General features: G+C 39.9%; 1 long non-coding RNA gene across 10 annotated transcripts in view; it reads left to right on the top strand.

Moving 5' to 3' along the window:
• Window positions 1-19,469, top strand: part of LOC102158351 (uncharacterized) — a 758,918-nt gene that overhangs the window by 311,599 nt on the left and 427,850 nt on the right. For 8 of the 10 annotated variants that reach the window (XR_014835884.1, XR_014835889.1, XR_014835883.1 and 5 more), the window contains one exon: window positions 7,269-7,375. The exons of the other annotated variants lie outside the window; for them this stretch is intronic. This is a non-coding gene — a long non-coding RNA (uncharacterized LOC102158351). The remainder of the gene's footprint in view (window positions 1-7,268; window positions 7,376-19,469) is intronic. 10 annotated transcript variants of the gene reach the window in all.

A 19,469-nucleotide genomic window follows, 5' to 3' on the forward strand; every position in this document is an offset into this window, starting at 1 on the left:
TGAGTTTTAAAATTTTAAGAAAAGTGATCTCATGTTAAGTGTTCTTACCACAATTAAATTAAAACATATTTTAAAAATATAAAGAGAAAATTATGTATTTTGAAACTCAAAGCTAAATTTTGTACAGTATTTCTCATTAAGTTCTATATTCCTCCTAATAAGAGTGAATATGTTCAGTGGCTGTTATTATTATACCTAGTGCCTCCCTTATTCTTCCTCCTTCCAGCCTTGGTCACTGTTACATAAAAATGGGTCTCCAGAGAAAAGGGAACCCTCCTACATTGTTGATGGGAATGTAAATTGGTACATCCACTATAAATAACAGTATGGAGGTTCCTGAAAAGAACTAAAAATAGAACTACTCTATGATCCCACAATCCCACTCCTGGGCATATATCCAGAGAAAATCATAATTTGAAAAGATACATGCACTCCAATGTTTATAGCGTCACTATTTACAATAGCTAAGACATGGAAACAACCAAAGTGTCCATCAACAGATGAATGGATAAAGAAGATGTGATGTGTGTGTGTATATATATATGTATATATATATATCACATACATACATACACACACGCATACATATATAATGGAATACTACTGAGCCATAAAAAAGAATGAAATAATGGAGTTTGCAGCAACAAGGATGGACCTAGAGATTATCATACCAAGTGAAGTAAGTCAGAGTAAGAAAAATATATGAGATCACTTGTATGTGGAATCCAATTTTAAAAATGATACAGATGAACTTATTTACAAAGTAGAAACAGACTCACAAACTTTGAAAACGAATGTATGGTTATCAATGGCGAAAGGGGGATGGGGGATAAACTGGAAATTTATATAAATTTATGTAGTGTATATTTGTTAATCCCAAATTCCTAATTTATCCCTCCCCTCCTTTCTCCTTTGGTAACCATAAGTTTGTTTTCTTTGTGAGTCTGTTTCTGTTTTGTAGTTAAGTTCATTTATGTCATATTTTAGATTCCACATATAAGTGATATCATATGTTATTTGTCTTTCTCTTTCTGGTTTACTTCACTTAGTATGAGAAGCTCTGGTTGCATCCATGTTGCTGCAAATGCCATTATTTCATTCCTTTTGATGGCTGAGTCCATTGTGTGATGGGCGCTTGGGTTTCCATGTCTTGGCTGTTGTAAATAGTTCTGTATGGACATTGGGATATATGTATCTTTTCAAATTAGAGTTTTTGTTTTTTCTGAATATATACCCAGGAGTGGGATTGCTGGATCATTTGGTCGGTCATTCTGTATTTAGTTTTTAAAGAAACTTCCATACTATTCTCCATAGTGACTGCACCAATTTATATTCCCACCAACAGTGTATGAGGGTTCCCTTTTTGCATACCCTCTCGAGTATTTATTGTTTATAGACTTTGATGATAACTATTCTGATGGGTGTGAGGTGGTACCTCATTGTGGTTTTGATTTGCATTTCTCTAATAATCACCAATGTTGAGCATTTTTTCATGTGCCTGTTGCCCATCTATATGTTTTCTTTAAAGTAATGTCTATTTAAATTTTCTGTCCATTGTTTGTTTATTTTATTAATATTGAGTTGTATGAGATATTTATGTAGTTTGGATATTGACCCTTGTCAGTTGCACCATTTATTAATGTTTTCTCCCATCCTGTAGGTTTTCATTTCATTTTTAAAAAAAATTTTTATTATAGTTGATTTAATGCTCTGTCAATTTCTGCTGTTCGTTTTTTTGTTGATGGTTTACTTTGCTGTGCAAAATCTTTTAAGTTTGATTAGTTGTTATTTGTCTATTTTTGCTTTTATTTCTTTTGCCTTGAGAGACTGATCTAAGAAACTATTGCTATGATTTAGGGGACATTGTAGTTTTTAAATAGGGACATTTACCTTCCTCAAGTACTTCTTATATGTATATCCCAGACATGAAAAGGAACATCTGAAAAAAGTATTTCTGAGGCAGTATAAAACATTTGTTAAGAGTTCAGAATCCTCGTTTTAAGTCTTTTTTCAATCACTTACTAGTTATGCAATTAATTTGTGATTTCTAATCTATTTAATAATAATAATAACAGTAATTCACATTTTAGGGCTGTGAAGAATAAATGATATTAAGCATGTAAGATGCCTTTTATAAAGGAGAGGTAAATTGTATATGTTATGGGCTGCACTGTGTCCTCCTACCAAAAACATGTTGGAATCCTAACTCTTAGTTACCTCAGAATGTGACACTGTTTGTTGATGAGAATCTTTGCCGAGGTAATCAAGTTAAAATGATATGTGAGTTTTCTTTTCTCTTACTGATCTCAAAATTCTCTTTTTTTCTTTGATTTTTGACAGTTTTATTATATGTCTCATTGAAAGCCACATTGGGTTGAATCGTATGAACTTCATATAACTGGATGTCCATATCACTCCCCAGATTTGGGAAGTTTTATTAAGTTTATTATTCATTTTGAAAAGTTTTCAGCCCATTTCTCTCTCATTTCTGCTGGGACTCCCGTAATGTGTATATTGTTACCCCAAATTACAAATAGGACTACCATGTGATCCAGAAATACTATTTCTGGATATATGTCCAAAGGAAATGAAATCAATATTTTGAAGGGACATCTGCAGTCCCATGTTGATTGCAGCGTTATTCACAATAGCCAACATATTGAAACAACCTAAGTGTCTATCAATGGATGAATGGATAAGTAAAATATGGCATATAAACAATAGACAATTATTCAGCCATTAAAAGAAGGAAATCCTACCATTAGTTATAAAATGAATGAACCTGGAGGACATTATGCAAGGGGAAATAAGTCAGACAAATAATGACAAATACTATATGATGTCATTTATATGTGGAATGAAAAAAGAAAACGCCAAACTCATAGAAACAGTGAAAACATCAGTGTGGTTACCAGGGGCTGGGAGGCACGGGAAATGGGGAGGTATTTGTCAAAGTTTATAAACTTTCAATACTAAGATGAATAAGTTCTGAATATCTAAAGTAGAGCATGCTGACTATAATTAATGATACTATATTGTATATCTGAAATTTGTTAAGAGTGTAGATGTTAGGCATTCTAACCACAAAAAGAAATTTATATGAGATGGTGGATTTATTAATAATTTGATTGTGCTAATCATTTCACATTGTATACATTTATTAAATCTTAAATTTTTCTACATTAAATATATACAGTTTATTTGTCAAATATACCTCAATAAGGCTGAAAAATGACATTAGGTATGCCATAGGCATCATGAGATATTCTGATCAACTTTGACACTTCTTGAAAATATGCTTTCACTCATTCCCAAATTCTGTGCACATCCAGAGATCCAGCTTTGTGAGCATTGAGGTTCTTCTAGGTGGTTCTGGTAGACAAAGGATTAGATGGCAGAATAATGATCTCTCCAAAATGTCCATGTTCTAATCCCCAGCATCTGTGAATATATTACTGATACGTGGCAGTAGGGATTTTTGAAAGTTTGATCAAGTTAAAGATTTTAGAATGGGGAGATTAACCTAGATTATCTGTGTGGGCCCCAAATCTAATCAACAAGGGTCCTTATAAGTGGGAAGTAGGAGCATCAGAGTTTGAAAGAGATTTCAAAATACTATCTTACTGGCTTTGAAGATGGAGGAAGGGGCCGCAAACCAAGGAATGTGAGCAGCCTCTAAGAAGCTGGAAAGGCAAAGAAAGGGATTCTCCCCTAGTGCTTCTAGAAGTAACAGAACTCTGATAACACCTTGATTTTCACCCAGTGAGACCCATTGTGGACTTCTGACCTCCACTATTGTTAGATGCTAAATTTATTATTTAAAGACACTAAGATTGTGATAATTTGTTACAGCAGCAATAGGAAACTAATACAGCTCCCAAAGATTATGATGTGAAGGCTGTAATAGTTCTGCCATAGTTGGAGTTCCCTGTTTTGCTTCATAGAACTGGGACTTCAGCAGGTGAAGCTGAGGATCTGATGAATGTTTCTTCCTGATTATCCCAGAATACCTGGCCTTCTGACTCTTGACAGTGATTCTCATTTAGGATATGTGTGTGACACTGTATTCAGTCCTTCATCATATCTTTTGAGAGCATCTACTCTGTATTTGGTATCACTCTAGACCATGAGAATATGATGATGAACCAGACATGATTCTACCCTTAAGGAGCAATCTGTCTCTTATGGAAGTTAGATAAACCAGGTATACAATTACATCAGTGTGATCAGGTGCTAAGCAAGTTCAAGGCCCAGAGGAAGCGGGCCTCTTCACCCAGCCTGTGCTCAGTCAGAGAAGGTTCTGGGAGGAAAGAGGAATCTAAGCTGAAGATTTAACTATGGATTGACAATAGGGAGCAATGTAGTAAGGGAGAAGGTGGGCAAAAGAGAGGGAATGGGAAGTAGATATGGCCCCTAATTACCTAAGTCAGTTACTGTTCTGGTGTGGGAACAATGCCTCTTTCTTTGTTCAAATCATCTGCTGGCTTTTAGAATATTTGTTCAAGATTTCAGGAGTGTCAGGCAGTTGGGGAGAGAGACTCATATAGGCATTATCAGATGCAAAGCTAAGTTTTCAGACTATCAAGTCAGGATTCTTTTTTAAAATTTTTAATTAAAGTATAACTGATTTACAATGTTCTGTTAATTTATGCTGTACAGCATCGTGACCCAGTCATACATATTTATACATTCTTTTTCTCATATTATCTTCTATCGTGTTCTATCATAGATGATTGAATAGAGTTCTCTGTGCTGTATGGTAGGACCTCATTGCTTATTCATTCTAAATGTAATAGTTTGCACTATCAAGCCAGGAGTTTTGATTGCAAACAACAGAAACAGTCTCTGGTTGGGTTAAGAAGGAAAGGACTTATGGGAAAGATGTTGGTAATCAATGTCAATGCTGGCAAACCATGGTAGTTCAAGACCCAAGTGAAGCTCAGTGGTCAGAGTCCCAACTAACATAAGAATGGAGTATAGATGCTGAGCAGTCAACCATTTTCCCTGCTGCCCAACACATAATAGAGTGGTGCCTTGAGGGTTTCCATCTAGATAAGACTAAGGATGACAGGAATGTTGGCTAGCAGGTATTGGTTGACTGCAGCCACTTGAGAGGTTCCTCAAGCTGAGCTCTTCAGAGGTGATTTGTGACTGACAGGGCTGCCCAGCCACAAGTTTTCATGTACCCCAACCATCTCAGGTTTCAATCCAGGAACCAGGTGGTTAGGGTAATGCTGATGTTCTTGCTGCTGTTCCCACCATTGGATAGTTCCCAAAATGCCTCTTTTGTAGTATTTGTTTCAGAGACAGAGAACACTTGATTGGTCTAGTACAGATTCTATGCCCATGACTTAGTCCCAAGGGCAGGAAGAGTGAGTATCTTGCCTTTTCAGTTTCCTTTATGGGATCTGGAGCCCTACCTCCCACCAAAGCTAACAGTGGGAGATTTCTCCAAACATAATGATGTGTTGTGGATACTAAATGGCCAACTGTCCCCTTATTTACCACACATATATATAGTAAAGTGGAACACTGTGGGTTTCTAGTCACGCAAGGCCAAGGATGATAGGAATGTGGATGGTGGCCCTGTTCACCCTGAGCAATCCCTCAAGCTAAGCTGTACAAGGGTGGCTTGTGAATGGCAGATTTACCCCTATCCCAGACAGGCTTGGGCTGAAATAAGCCACCAAGCTAATCAATCTTCAAGAATCCACTGGTAAGCTGAGCTGTCCTCAGTGATTGGTAGCCAACATATGCATTGGCAAATTTGGGAAGTAGACCCAACCTGGATCAAGAACTGAGGTGCGGAGTTCCCGTTGTGGCGCAGTGGTTAACGAATCCGACTAGGAACCATGAGGTTGCGGGTTCGGTCCCTGCCCTTGCTCAGTGGGTTAGCGATCCGGCGTTGCCGTGAGCTGTGGTGTAGGTTGCAGACGCGGCTCGGATCCCGTGTTGCTGTGGCTCTGGCGTAGGCCGGTGGCTGCAGCTCCGACTCAACCCCTAGCCTGGGAATCTCCATATGCCGCAGGAGCGGCCCAAGAAATAGCAACAACAACAACAACAACAACAACAACAACAACAACAAAAAAAAGACAAAAAAAAAAAAAAAAAAGAACTGAAGTGCCTTGCTTCTCTGAGGCTGGATGATTCTCTGAGGCTAGAATCACTGTACGTGGACTGTATGCCCCAGGTGGTCTGTTCTGTGTGGTCTTACAGTATTCACCGGGTCAAACACTTGACATAGGACATGAACTTCCCTTCTCAGAAGCAGAGGCATCAGCTGACTCTGTTATATTTCCCTAGTCAGTGTCATCAAAAACTCCCAAGTTGACCACAACCCCTGTGTAATTCTCCAAGCAGGAATTTTGAGGTTGTTAAATAAAGAAGAGAGGTTAAGAATGTGGGCCTCGAAGTCAGACAGATTTGGATTTCAGTCTCTACTCTGCCATTTATTAGCTATGTTCTCTTGGGTATATTGACTAACCTCTCTGATTCTCATTTTCTGCAAACCTAAAATGAGGATAATCATAATATCTATCTTGTAGAATTGTTGTGAGGGTTAAATAAAAACAGTAATATATGTTAAGTGCTGAGCACAGTGCTTGGCACATAAGGAGCAGTTGCTAGCTATTGTTATTATTATTTACAATGTCTTTTGGATCTGTTAAGTACAGAATAAAATTCTTCCTTTCCAGTCCAACCATCGCCACCACTAAGTAATGCTTCCTAAATGTTCATAAAGAATTGAAGCTGCTTAAAATTATAGAGACAGGGTTTTTTTTAAATTATTGTTTTATGGCCGTACCCACGCATATAGAAGTTCCCTGGGCCAGGAATTGAATCTGAGCCTCAGTTGTGGCAATGCTGCATCCTTTAACCCACTGTACCTCTACAGTGACCCATACTGCTGCAGTCAGATTCCCCCCCACCTTTTTTTCTTTTTGCTTTTTAGGGCCACGCCCATGGCACATGGAGGTTCCCAGGGTAGGGGTCCAATCAGAGCTACAGCTGCCAGCCTATGCCAGAGCCACAGCAACGCCAGATCCGAGCTGTGTCTGTGATCTACACCACAGCTCAAGGCAACGCCAAGTCCTTAACCCACTGAGTGAGGCTAGGGATCAAACCCGCCACGTCATAGTTCCTAGTCGAATTTGTTTCCACTGTACCACGTTGGGAACTCCTGCAGTCAGGTTCTTAACTCACTGTGCCATAGCAGGAACTCTAATAGAGGCAGTTTAACTATGTTGCCTCTACTTTTCTTTCTACAGGGAAACACAGGACAGAACTGAGGATGCATCAACCCTCAACAGCACAGGGTGAGCAACTCTGCTCTCCTCACCCAATTGAGGATTGATGTTTGGCACCTGCTCTGGAGGTTTGTGTTTTCTCCCTCACTTTCATGTTCACCAAGCAGCTCAGGGATTAGAAGGCAGCTGTCAGCTTATTTTTGTTGCTATGGTAGCAAGAGTTCTCTGGAATTAGTTGTTCACAGAAAATTTCCAAATCCTCTTTCTCAGAAGGGATGAGGTTAGTTGGCCAAACCAGTGCTTCTGGGCCAGGGGTGGATGCCTAAGGGAGTGGTTAAAATCTGGAACAGGAAGAGCTAGCAGTACAACATCCACTGGCCAAAGCATGTGAGGATGATCTGTGAGCTAGGCATATCAGAAAGCAGATGCAAATTCTTCTGTTCAAAGTGGCAGGCACCAGACCATAAACAGGAGAGGGGGCTGCAGAAGAATCAACAAACTAGAGTTTGAAGCACTGGAAAGGGATTGGCTTAAGCCAATCTTAAGGGAGAAAATCTAAAGCAAGTGACAGGGGTTTGCAATCATCTTATTCTATAGATGTATGTTTCTGAGTCTGTTTCCCCCTAGACTTTGTGATCCTCGAGGTCAAAGATCTCATCGTCTTTGCTTTCTTAATGCCTGGAACATATTAGGAGAAAAAACAGTTAAGAATATTAATCTTGGAGCTAGATTGCCTGGGTTTGAATCCCAGCTGTGCTAATTAACACCTTTGTGAACTTGCACGAGTTACGTAAACTCTCTGTGTCTGTTTCCTCATCTGTAGAAATATTACAGGATAAAAATATTACTTGTCTCATAGGGTTATTTTGAGGTTACTGTATGCAAAACACTTAGAAGAGTGCCTGGCACATATTAAGAATCACATAAGTGCTTTGCATTATTATTGTTATTATCATTATTTGTATTACTTAAAAGTTCAAGTTCTTTAGTATGACACACAAAGAACTTCAAGATGAGGCTTTCTTGCTTACCTCTCCAACTCACACCTTTTGCCTACTTCTCCAGTTCCCTCTTATACACACTTTCCCTGTATATACCGTAACATTTTCCGTTCCCAGAGCCCACTTGTGTGTTTTACACCTCCTACTCTGCTCACTCTGCTGCCTCTCCCCAGATAGCCTGTCAGATGAACTTCTACTCAGATTTGAAAACTCTCCTTAAGGGCCATTTCCTCTACAAAGGATTGATTCCTTTATAGTATTCTTCCCTGTATGAATAGTTGTCACCATTCATAGGACATCTTTATCTACATATCTGTCTGTCCACTAGAAGATGAGTCACTCAAAGAATATGCAGGTCATGGTTCATTTCTGCATTATAGCATTTAGCACAGTGCTTGCCACGTATTAGGCACTCTACTCATGCTTAGCTACATAAATGAACAAACAGATGAAGAAAGGAATGAATACATAAGTCATGGATGTGCCTGAAGCTACTGCTGAGATGGCTGAGTGAAAATTAGTGAACATGATGCTTGACAGAGAATCTTTTTTTTTTTTGAAATTGTGCAGATAAAATTTTATTGTGAAGGAAAGATGGGTATTCATAGGAATTACAATTTATGTATTTATTTACTTAAATCATTTATTTATATATATATATATATTTTTTCCTACTGTACAGCATGGTGACCCAGTTACACATACATGTATACATTCTTTTTTCTCACATTATGTGTTCCGTCATAATTGACTAGACAGAGTTCCCAGTGCTACACAGCAGGATCCCATTGCTAATCCATCCTGAAGGCAACATTCTGCATCTATTTACCCTAAGCTAGTGGACTTGGTCTTTTATCCTTTGCAGAAAGGGCTTGCCTCTATCTAGATCAAGAGGGAGATCCTCAGGCTCCTTCCTGATAATGCCCAGAGTGTCTGAGAGAGACCTTCAAACTTCTAGAAGTTTCTGTGCCTGGACAGGCTTGGAAATATCTCACTTCACCATTAGAATGCAGCTGGCAGCTTCCAAGGCCCTGGCTACCAATAATATCCCTGACCGATATTGATCCTGGGATGTAGTAAGTGACTGAAGATCACGGGGCTGTTGCTATCATTGATATGGCTCTGTGGAAGTATTTTTCTTGGATAAAGTTTTTCCTGAAATCAAGGTGCAAATTTCTTATACTCAAAAATAATCCGGTTTGGGGCTGTAGGTTTCTTAATTGGATGGATCCAAGGCGATAGGTACAAGCATGTTGTGGCTATGTGTCCTGTGCCATTTGAAGATTGTATCTATTGGAAAACAAATAACACACAAAGAGTTTAGTTGAAAATCACTGAAGGAAGAGACTACTTATAGAATGATGGGTGGGATTAAGGAGACATTATGGGATGCTAAAGCACCAGGCATTTATAACTGTGGGAAGCCCTTCCCTCCCTACGCCTGAAGGGACAAGCAGAAGGAATGAAATTGCCAGAACCTAGAGCGAACTTGGAGCCATGAAATAGAGGCTACCAGGCAGGATTTACAGCTAATTATGAATGTAGTCACTGCCAGAAGCATGAGAGAGAGAGGTATGCAGCTGGCTTTCTCCTTTCATCCGTCAGTCTCATTCTAACATTTCCCATTGGCCAAACTCAAATGAAAGTCAGAGAGCAAAGGGAGCCCAAGTTTTATAATCTGCGATCAGCTTCCCAGGACACAGAGCTGGATCTCCTAAGGGTGGAGAGTTAATGGATGGGGATATTGGAGCAGCATTGCCAGATTTAGCCAAAAAAACCCAAAACAAAACAAGGTGTGCTCTTATGTTTGATTTCAGGAAACCAATGAAGACTACTTAGTACAAGTATGTCCCATTCGATATGTGATACATGCATATATTTTAAAAAGTATTGTTTCTCTGATATTCAGATTTCACTTAGCATCTTTATGTTATCTGGCAACTCTAACTAGAGAATAACCAGCACAGAGATGTTTTTAGTAGCAGGGCTCCTGAATAAACAATGATTTTATCACTTTAAACACCTCTGTGTGTATTTCAGTAAGAGTGAGATTACATGTATCAGAAGAGATGATCTCTGCCTCGGGATGCCCATCCTCAAGCCCATCCCCAGATAAGCTCACAGGAGCGATTAAGGTGAAGGACAATTTCTCAGGAGAAGCTTGGTAGATTTTAGTGGGTATGTATGGGAAGACTACCACATGTGAGGCATTTCAGCCAAGTAGCGAATAGGTGGCAGTCTTGATCAATTTATCAAAGAGAATAACATTTGCTCTTTGAAAATAAATCTATGACAGTAAAGGGAAAAATTATCTAGATAGCTGAATATAAAATAAGACATTCTGATTAATTTTCATATGATTCAAGATTGACACTTTGTACTATAGTGAGACATCATTTTTTTGCCTTAATGAGTTGTTTGTTTTTCCTTTTCTGAGTTATTTTTAAAATTAGAACTAAGTTTGTTCTTGAACTTTCAAGCAGTCATGCTTGAAACTAAAGCGCAGTGGTGAGCCATAGGTAGGAGAACTGTTTGCTTAGCCTGGTAGGGTAGCTTCACCCAGCTTCACAACAGGGCAGGATGGCAGAGAAGAAGGCACATGGCCAATCTCTTGTAATTCACTCAAAAACAAAAGTGCCTCCCAGGGCCAGACATTTAGCTGGGATGCATAGAAAAATCGGGCTTAGTCACTTTCCTCAAGAAGCCTACGATATAAACTTACAATGTGCGAAAGTGGCATTGGTTAAGCTAGCCATCTGCTTTTCTGTATTATGTCAGTTAATCTTCACAATAATCCTGTTGGTAGATGCTATGATTATCCCATTTTTCAAATGAGAGATTGAGGCCAAGAAAGGTTAAGTGACTTGTCCAATCTCACAGCTAGGAAGTGGCAAGACCAGAATCTGAACACATATAAAAATAACAATAGGATATACCATAGCAGTGTTTTTTTAGTAATTCAGGGTGCTTCAGATCAAATGGCAGAGTAATCCCTTTCCTTGGGTATAGTCAGGGGAAGGTTTCATGGAGGAAGAAGTATTTGAACTAAGTTTTACTGGGAAATTAACAGATTTAGTACTCTTTAGTCTAAAGAGTAGAGATTAGGAGAGAATAGCAAGTAGACTGGTTTGACTCCAGCATAGTAATAATGCAAGTCAGGGGAGTTAGAGGAACTCGAGAGAAAGTTGATAAGATAGGTTGGGGCCTGAGTTGGATGGGCTTTGAATGCCACAGGTAGCTATTTTTTAAAGTACGTGTGGGAGTTCCCATAGTGGCTCAGCAGTTAACGAACCCAACTAGCATCCATGAGGACACGGGTTCAATCCCTGGCCTCACTCAGTGGGTTAACTCGGTGTTGCCATGAGCTGTGGTGTAGGTTACAGACGCGGCTCGGATATGGTTATGGTGTTGCTGTGGCTGTGGTGTAGGCCAGCGGCCACAACTCCAATTGGACCCCTAGTCTGGGAACCTCCATATGCTGCAGGTGTGGCCCTAAAAAGACAAAAAGACAAAAAAAAGTAAGTATGAGAGAGCCATTGTAACTCTGAGCAGAGTAACAAGATAATCAGACTGATGCTTTAGGAATCACATAGGATGAATTGGAAAGAGAAGACAACATAGGCATAAGGTCTGTTAGAGACCATGGCAATAGATCAAACAAGAGGGCTGGATGGCGAGTATTAGGGAAGACAGTGTGTTGTATGCCTGGAAAATAATGGATGAAGTTGGTCTTCAATACACATACACTGAAATGAGTACAAAAGAGTTGTTCTAATTGATGCTAGGAAGCAGAGAGCAGCTGGGTAGATAGAAATTGCTCTACAATCAGAACATTGTCTTAGTCCATGTAGGCTGCTGTATACAAAACAGCATAGTTTGGGTGGCTTACACACAACAAAAAATTATTTCTCACCATTCTGGAGACTGGGAAGTCCAAGATCAAGGCACCAGCTAATTCTGTGTCTGTTGAAAGCCTGCTTCCTGGTTCATAGATGGCTGTTTTCACCCATGTTCTTACATGGCTAAAGGGATGAGGAAGATCTCTGGGGTGGTTTCATTTATAAGGGCACTAATCCTATTCATGAGGGCTCCACTCTCATGACCCAGTCACCTCCCAAAGGCCCACTTCCAAATACCCTCACATTGGGGGTTAGGTTTCTAGGTTTCAACATGTGACTTTTGGGGAGACACAATCTACAGCAAATACCATCATCAGTGACCTGTAAGACCTAAGCTCAAAATGCTGTTTTGAATCCAGTTCTGTTTTCTGCAAAGCATTACCCAACATGAGTTCCAAAGAACTGTTGTCCCATGTGCTGATTCAAAAACAAAGAGTTCCTTAGGACCGGCAAATGTGGGAAATGCCGTGTATTCTTGCTTTTTCTTGAAGGATCACAATACACATTACCATATGGAAGGCTCTAAGAACTTCTGCAGCAATGAAAATAGTTTAACTTTTCCTGGCTAATAATTTCCCATACTTATTTGACCCCCAAACCCTTTTTTAATGTTGACATCTAATAACATCTGGCAGAAATTGTTTTATGAAATTCGTATCAGTGTTACCATCCTCATCTGCAATCCATTCCCGCTGGTGAACTCTAGAGAGCAGTCCCTTCTTTCAGACTTAGTCCAGATAAAATCGAATCTTAGTGTTTGGTGGATACCTGCCAGTAGTGATCTCTGCTGCAGCCAAGTATTGATCCTGATGTTGATGACTGGTGTCACATAAGATAGAAAAAAATCAAGGATGATGTTGACGTCACAAGGATAGATACTGGTCATCAGCCTGAGTCTAGCTCCCAGAAGTTGCCAGTTAACTCTCTCCTCATTAGTTTCATCAGTTGTTTTATCCATGTGAACAAACTTTGGTAGCTTTCTAATTTTTCTCCTGACTCTAGCAACCTTAGTGATTGCTGGAAAACTTATGTTAGAGTAATTTTGAAGTGTCATTATCCAATAATAAAACTGAAAATATCTAGCTATATTCACCATTCCCTTGTTCAAAATTTTCCTCAGACCACTGTCACCTATAGAAATGAAGATTGACATTATTTGCATGGCTATTGTGGCTCTCCATGGTCTGACCCCAGCACACACATGTGCGTGCGCGCGCGCGCACACACACACACACACACACACACACACCACTGTTTATAATTTGCCAATAAGTAGGTCTGCTCTTTCTTGCGTTGTTATAGTTATTCTGTTCTCTGCTAATGAAATGTCCTTTCCCTTGTCTGTCAAAATCTCAATTAGTCTGAAGGTCCATATCACATGCTCCTCCTCCTAAGAGCTTTCTCAGTTTTCTCCAGTGTGGATTAATCCTAATTGTACTTTTTATACTTTTTACGTACCTTTATCACAGATTAAGTACAAATTAGCTTTGTATGAATCAGTCTTCCCCACTAGCTATCAGTGCCTTGAAAGTAGAGAAATTTTACTAACTTTGGTAATCCCTCTGATCAATTAGTCAATACATCAACAATTATTTGAGTGCCTACTCTGAGCCAGGTACAAAGTCTTACACATAGTAGGAGTTCTGTTGGTGTTTATGGACTCAAAACATAACTACTAGATGTAGAAAGTGAGCTCTCTGAAGCAAGGCCTCTGGAGATGATTCATCTCCACTATCAACTTGACTGATGGGTCCACAGGTAAGTGTTGTGGCCACCTTAGGTGTGATTTTGGAATAAAAAGCCTCGCATTACCAGGGAGGCATACAAGAGGAGCCTGTAATTCTGCTGGGAATGCTGGTCAACTCTAAGTGAGCCAAAGAGGAAGAGGGGCATTGGTAATTATCTTAGAGATTTCTGGCTTAAGCCAACCTGGATAAGCCCTCACAGGAAAGCCACTCCCATGTTTCTACAGTGGTACTGGCATCTTTACGCTGCCACCTTTTCAGGAAAAGGGTGAAGATTAGAGCTCTTGGATTTGGCTCATCCTTTTTCTTTTCATCTATGGAAACTGTAACCCCAGTTTAATAATAACAACTACCCTGATGGGTCAGACACTGTACACTCATCTCTGTGACTCTGGTAACAACACTAAGGCATTGTTGTTATATATCCATTTTATAGATCGAAAGTGCTCTAATACTTTCATCAAGGAAAAAGAGATATTTTAGTGATCCAAGCCACTTTGGGTCTGAATTCTATGGACCTTTTCACTCTCAGCTGATCATTATTAATAGCAGCTTGCATGTATGAGTACATACTATGTTCTAGGCATTCTTACAAATGTTATTTTATTGAAATCTTCACAATAATCCTTTGAAGCTCCTTGCACTTTAAACATGAGGAAACTGAGGGTCAGAGAAGGTCAGCAACTTTCCCAAGGTCATACAAGACATAAGGCCAGATACAGATTTAAGTCTGGCTGGTGCCAGACCCTCCACTTTTATCCGCTGTACTACATGGCCTCCTCCTATAGTGTGGTGGGCAAGCCCAGGAGCTATTACCTGAAGGGTAAATATACTGTTGGTGGAATCTCAGTGACTATATTCTGTACAGGACAGTTCCATGGTAGTGACTCAATCCCAAAGCTTACTTAGGCTCCTCCAAGCCTTCTCTCGTATCCCCTTGGGTCATTTGACCGCTCTTGTCATCTCATCTGCAGGGTCACTTTGAACTTCCGTGCCATGACAGCCTATATCTTACATAGTTTCACCAAGAGGCAGAACTATTTCCTTTAGCATCATTAATGTCTGGAAAATTAAATCCCTTTCCCCAGCTCCTCATCAATCTCCCCGAACAGTATGACAGTGCTGTCCATATCACTGAACTTGTCTCATCTCTTCTGGGCACATAGCTCTGTGCTCAGTTCTCTTTAAGAAGGATAGCCTTTCTGCCATAGGTAGTGTCTAAGCCCCAAGCCCTTTATTAGCTCATATCCCTACATTTCCTTCATCTCTTGGGTCTTGTCCCTTTTTTATTTTTGATAAATATTAGCAGGTTCTAATAGGAAGTTCAGGTGTGAACTCCATCTCAACCACTGGCTTGGCATTTGACCTTGGAAAAATTACTTGCCCTTTTGTGCCTCAGTGACTTTACCTGTAAAAGGTGGAAGTGAAATGGTCTCTAAGACTCCTTGTAGCTCTGACATTCTGTGTCTCAGACTTCAATGTCAAAGGACAGTAGTGCATTGAAGACAGTCTGGGGATCTTCCCCATTCTCAACTGACTGCCTGGGAAGGGGATTTTACTATAGAGATATAAACTCTTCTACTGACCCTCTACCTACCTCTCAAGTTCACAGATGTGTACCATAGAGGGAATTTTAATTTTACATGGCCCAATTATTTAGGGTTGCCCAAAATTAAAACAGTATTTTCATTGAGAACTTTAGTTGTGCCACTGACAAAATAGATACAGAAACCGCCTTTTCAATTCCAAAATTAAGACACAAGCATGAGTGGGACAGACCACTTGAAAAGAGAATTTTCCTGGAAAATCCAGGATGCAGGGTCTCCCCTCTGTATAAAAGACAGAAGTTCAAAATCCTGACTGTAGGGTAAGAAATGGACAGGCAGGCCCAAAGCCAGACAAGAGCTGCATTACCCTGGGGCTGCAGCAGCTGCTGCTCCAGCTGCCTCGTATACCTTCTGTCACCTCAATGGAAGTATGCAGCTTTGGCTTGGCCTAGTGGGAGAAAAAGGAAGGGATGCTGATCTTTTTTATTCTATGTACATTTAGCATAACCACTGAAGGAAAAGTTAGCAATTTTAAACAACACCTTGGCAATGACAAAGGGTGGAATTAATGCAGGTTCTGATATCTCTGGAACATACTAAAACAAAGGGTTCTGGCTCAGAAGGGGGTCTCCCAAACCAAATGAAAGAGCAGTTCCCAAATAAATAGCAAAATCCAGAAGAAGAAAGAGAAATGAAGAGTGGGGGTGAGACTGTTTGCTTGGAATTTGATTGTTCACACTAAGACCCCTGTGGTCTTGAGCTTGCTTTGAAAATATAACTCCACTAAAAAGATCAGGATTCGATGGGAACTTTCACACTTGAACATTTGCCTAGCTCTTCAGAGAAGTGCTGAAATCAGTGGGAGGGGCTCCAGCACCTCTGTGATTGCAATCATGGCTAATCCCAGGCTCTTTGTCCAGGGATAAGTCTTTCTAAAACATTTCAGGCTCAAGTACTTAAGCTTGATTTGGCTAGGCTAAAAAACCCAAGCTATTCAAGCCCATGATAGTGCACCCAAGTTATGTTTATGCAGAAATCAAAGTGGTGGTGAGAAGTATTTAAATTTAGTGGTTTGCTGAATTCTATTTAAGCAACTTTTGCCCGAGGTTCTTAACATAGAAAAAAACCCCCCTGATCTTTACTCTCAGAGGAGGGGATAGAAACAACTAACAAGAAGCTTGCTTTTGCGTCTCTGTATTTTTATCTTCTGGGATTGAAAAAACACAGAATGGTGATCAACTGGGAAGGCCCTCTATAAATTATCTCATTCAAACTTCTCATGTTATAGATAGGGTAATAGAAGCCCATAGAGGACAAAGGACTTGCCCAGTGTCCCACAGCTAGTGAGTGGCAGTGTTGAGCACAGTAACCAGGCCTTCTGACTTCCTGTCCTGACTTCTCTTTGACTCATTTATACATAGCACATGCACGAAAACCAGGACCTTGGGTAGCTAGTATTCACTGCTTCCTTTTAGCATCCCTCCCACCCCCACCTTGTCATTTGGTGGGAGTGGTATTGAACCAGGAGAATGTTGGGGCTAGATTGTTTTAACAACCACCCACTTAATCAGCCACCCTCCTTTCTAAGCTTTCATTTCCTTCTGAGGGGTATCTCACACTCTTTCCTATCCCTAAATTTCCTTTCCTGGGCTGGCTGCAGAAGTGTTTCCTCTCCTTGATTACCTTTGGTCTAAATCCCACTCCTGTCAGCACTCTTGCGCTGGTCTCCTCTTCTGTGCGTACAGATTCTGTGCATACAGATTCTGTGCATACAGATTAGAGTGAGCCCATAGTATATGTGCCGACAGTCTTGAATTTAGCAAATCTTCCATTGCTTTTAATATCATGTCAAATTTCTGTGAACAATACTTTCCCTCATTTCATTCTGTGACTTTAATACTAGGTTCTACATTTACCAAGAAAAGGGCTCATAACACTTCTCAGGAACATTTAAAGTCCAAACCCTTGAAAATACAAGCAAGAATCTTATTCCTTTGTTTTGAACGTTAAAAGGAAACAAAATAGAATGATATATTATGATGTTTAAAAGTAAGTTCCAAAAAGTAAGCATCAAATATAGATCAGCAGAAAACAAACCACCCTTAATCAAAGGAATTTCTGCAATCTTGTGGATATTATTCAACTAAAAATAGATTTCTTAGAAGAAGAAAGCAAAATATATAGAAACCACAATGAGCTATTTCAGTTTCCATCAGTGCTTAATGGTAGTGGCCATATTGCATTGTAACCTAATTTAATTTAATAAACATGTAGTTGTAAACTACATAGACATGAAAACAACTCGTAGTATTGAGCACCTACTATGTGCCAGGGGATATATTCTAGGTGCTTTGCAAATAATATCCCCTTTATTCTTTTTGGTAACCCTAAAGTGTAGGTGGTGTTTTCCCTCTTCTCAAAGGACAAAGCTGAGGCTTATGCTGAAAGGTAGAATGACTTTCTTAGTATTATGTAGCTAGTGAAAATAGACCTGGGACTTAATGTGCTTATGCTGGGGACACTAATGCTTTCAAGAGCTAATAGCTAGTCGTAAAGGGGAATTGTAAACGTTACATAGAATTAAGTGATTCTTGCTAGAACAATAACCATAAAAGAGTAAAAGGTGATTATTATTTTTAAGTGAAAATTCAGTAGGTATTTCCTTTTATCAGCACTTATAAAAACTGATCTTTGAGGTTTAAAATTTGTGTCAAAGTGTCACAACTAGGAATGGCATTCCACTGTAGTTCATTTAAGGTCTGAACTTGCAAAAGCAGTTCTACAGCCAACTGATAATGGCCTTTTGGAAGACCAGGTCCATTGTGGTGAAGCACTCATCCTAGGCAAGTACACATAACCTCCAGACACCTGCACTGTACTCATGTGTTAGAGGGGAGTACCCATACCATTTGGTTGTTATCTGGACTTTAAGCAACAATCACAGGAAATGCACAATCTTTTCAGAAGCTCAGTTATACTCAGAGGGGCAGGAAACAGTTTGACATCAATATTTAATGCAAGTTTTATTGATTTTTTTAAAACTGGAGAATGCTCTCATAAGCACTTTCAAAGCACATGTGTTTCGTATAGAGTGTTTATACACACACTGTTTCCAGAGAAATGTTCAGGCTGTTCCAATAAACACCTCTTTGAGGATAGATTTGACAGATCAAAATAATATGTGGGAAACCCAACCCCAATACTGGCATGGCAGTCACCAAAGAAAGATGGAACCAGTTTTCTCTGGGGTAGCAGTACTTGTGGTCCTGGAGATATTAGCCACAAGGAGAGAAGAGAGTGTTAAAAATGGAAGTACCAAGTCTAATAATTTCTGGCCTGAGCTCTGTCACTCTGGATAGCTTCCCCTTCAGACAGATATGTCTTAGATGTAGGTGAAGCCTCAAACCATGTCTAGGTCAGATGTGGCCTTTAAACACTCTCCAAATATAGAGATGGTTGGGCTTCCCCTTCAAGCGCATATCATCTTGGTATTTTTCAGTGTATAGTCATGCCATGGGCAGGACAGAAATCAAATGGATCTTGGGGTCAGAAGGCAAAGCTTTTTGCCACCACCAGTGCTGATAAGCTGACAGACTTGCCAGGAGCCATGTGGGCTCTGAAAGGGCAGTCCAGAGGTTAGACTCTTTACCCACTGAGGGCAACCTCTAGTTCTTTTTTCTAACTCTCTTCTTAGGTAACACTGTGCACGTGTATGTGTAAGCATACTTCTCTTCCACTGAAGCCACCAGAGACCCAGCCTCTTCTCAGTCATTTAACTTTTTTTTTGTTCTGACGTTGTCCCCTCCTTCCTCTGTCTCACCTTTGCATGGCTCCTTCAATTCCTTGTTAAACAGATTTTCTGGATATTCCCTCACTGTGCCATTTCCAATATTCAGTTCCATTATCAGCCCATGTGTGCCCAACTAAGACTCAGAAAAGATTATCAGCAAGTAGATTACATCTGCTAATATTTGGGTTCCTTCTTTAGAAGGACTGTGCAATAGCCTGCTCTAGGGGGCCATGAACTGCT

This window comes from Sus scrofa, chromosome X (genome assembly GCF_054392235.1).
Source record: "Sus scrofa isolate SSC_HxYL_T2T_F1_AM1 chromosome X, Sscrofa_HxYL_maternal_Yorkshire_Landrace_v2.0, whole genome shotgun sequence".
Lineage (NCBI taxonomy): Eukaryota > Metazoa > Chordata > Mammalia > Artiodactyla > Suidae > Sus > Sus scrofa.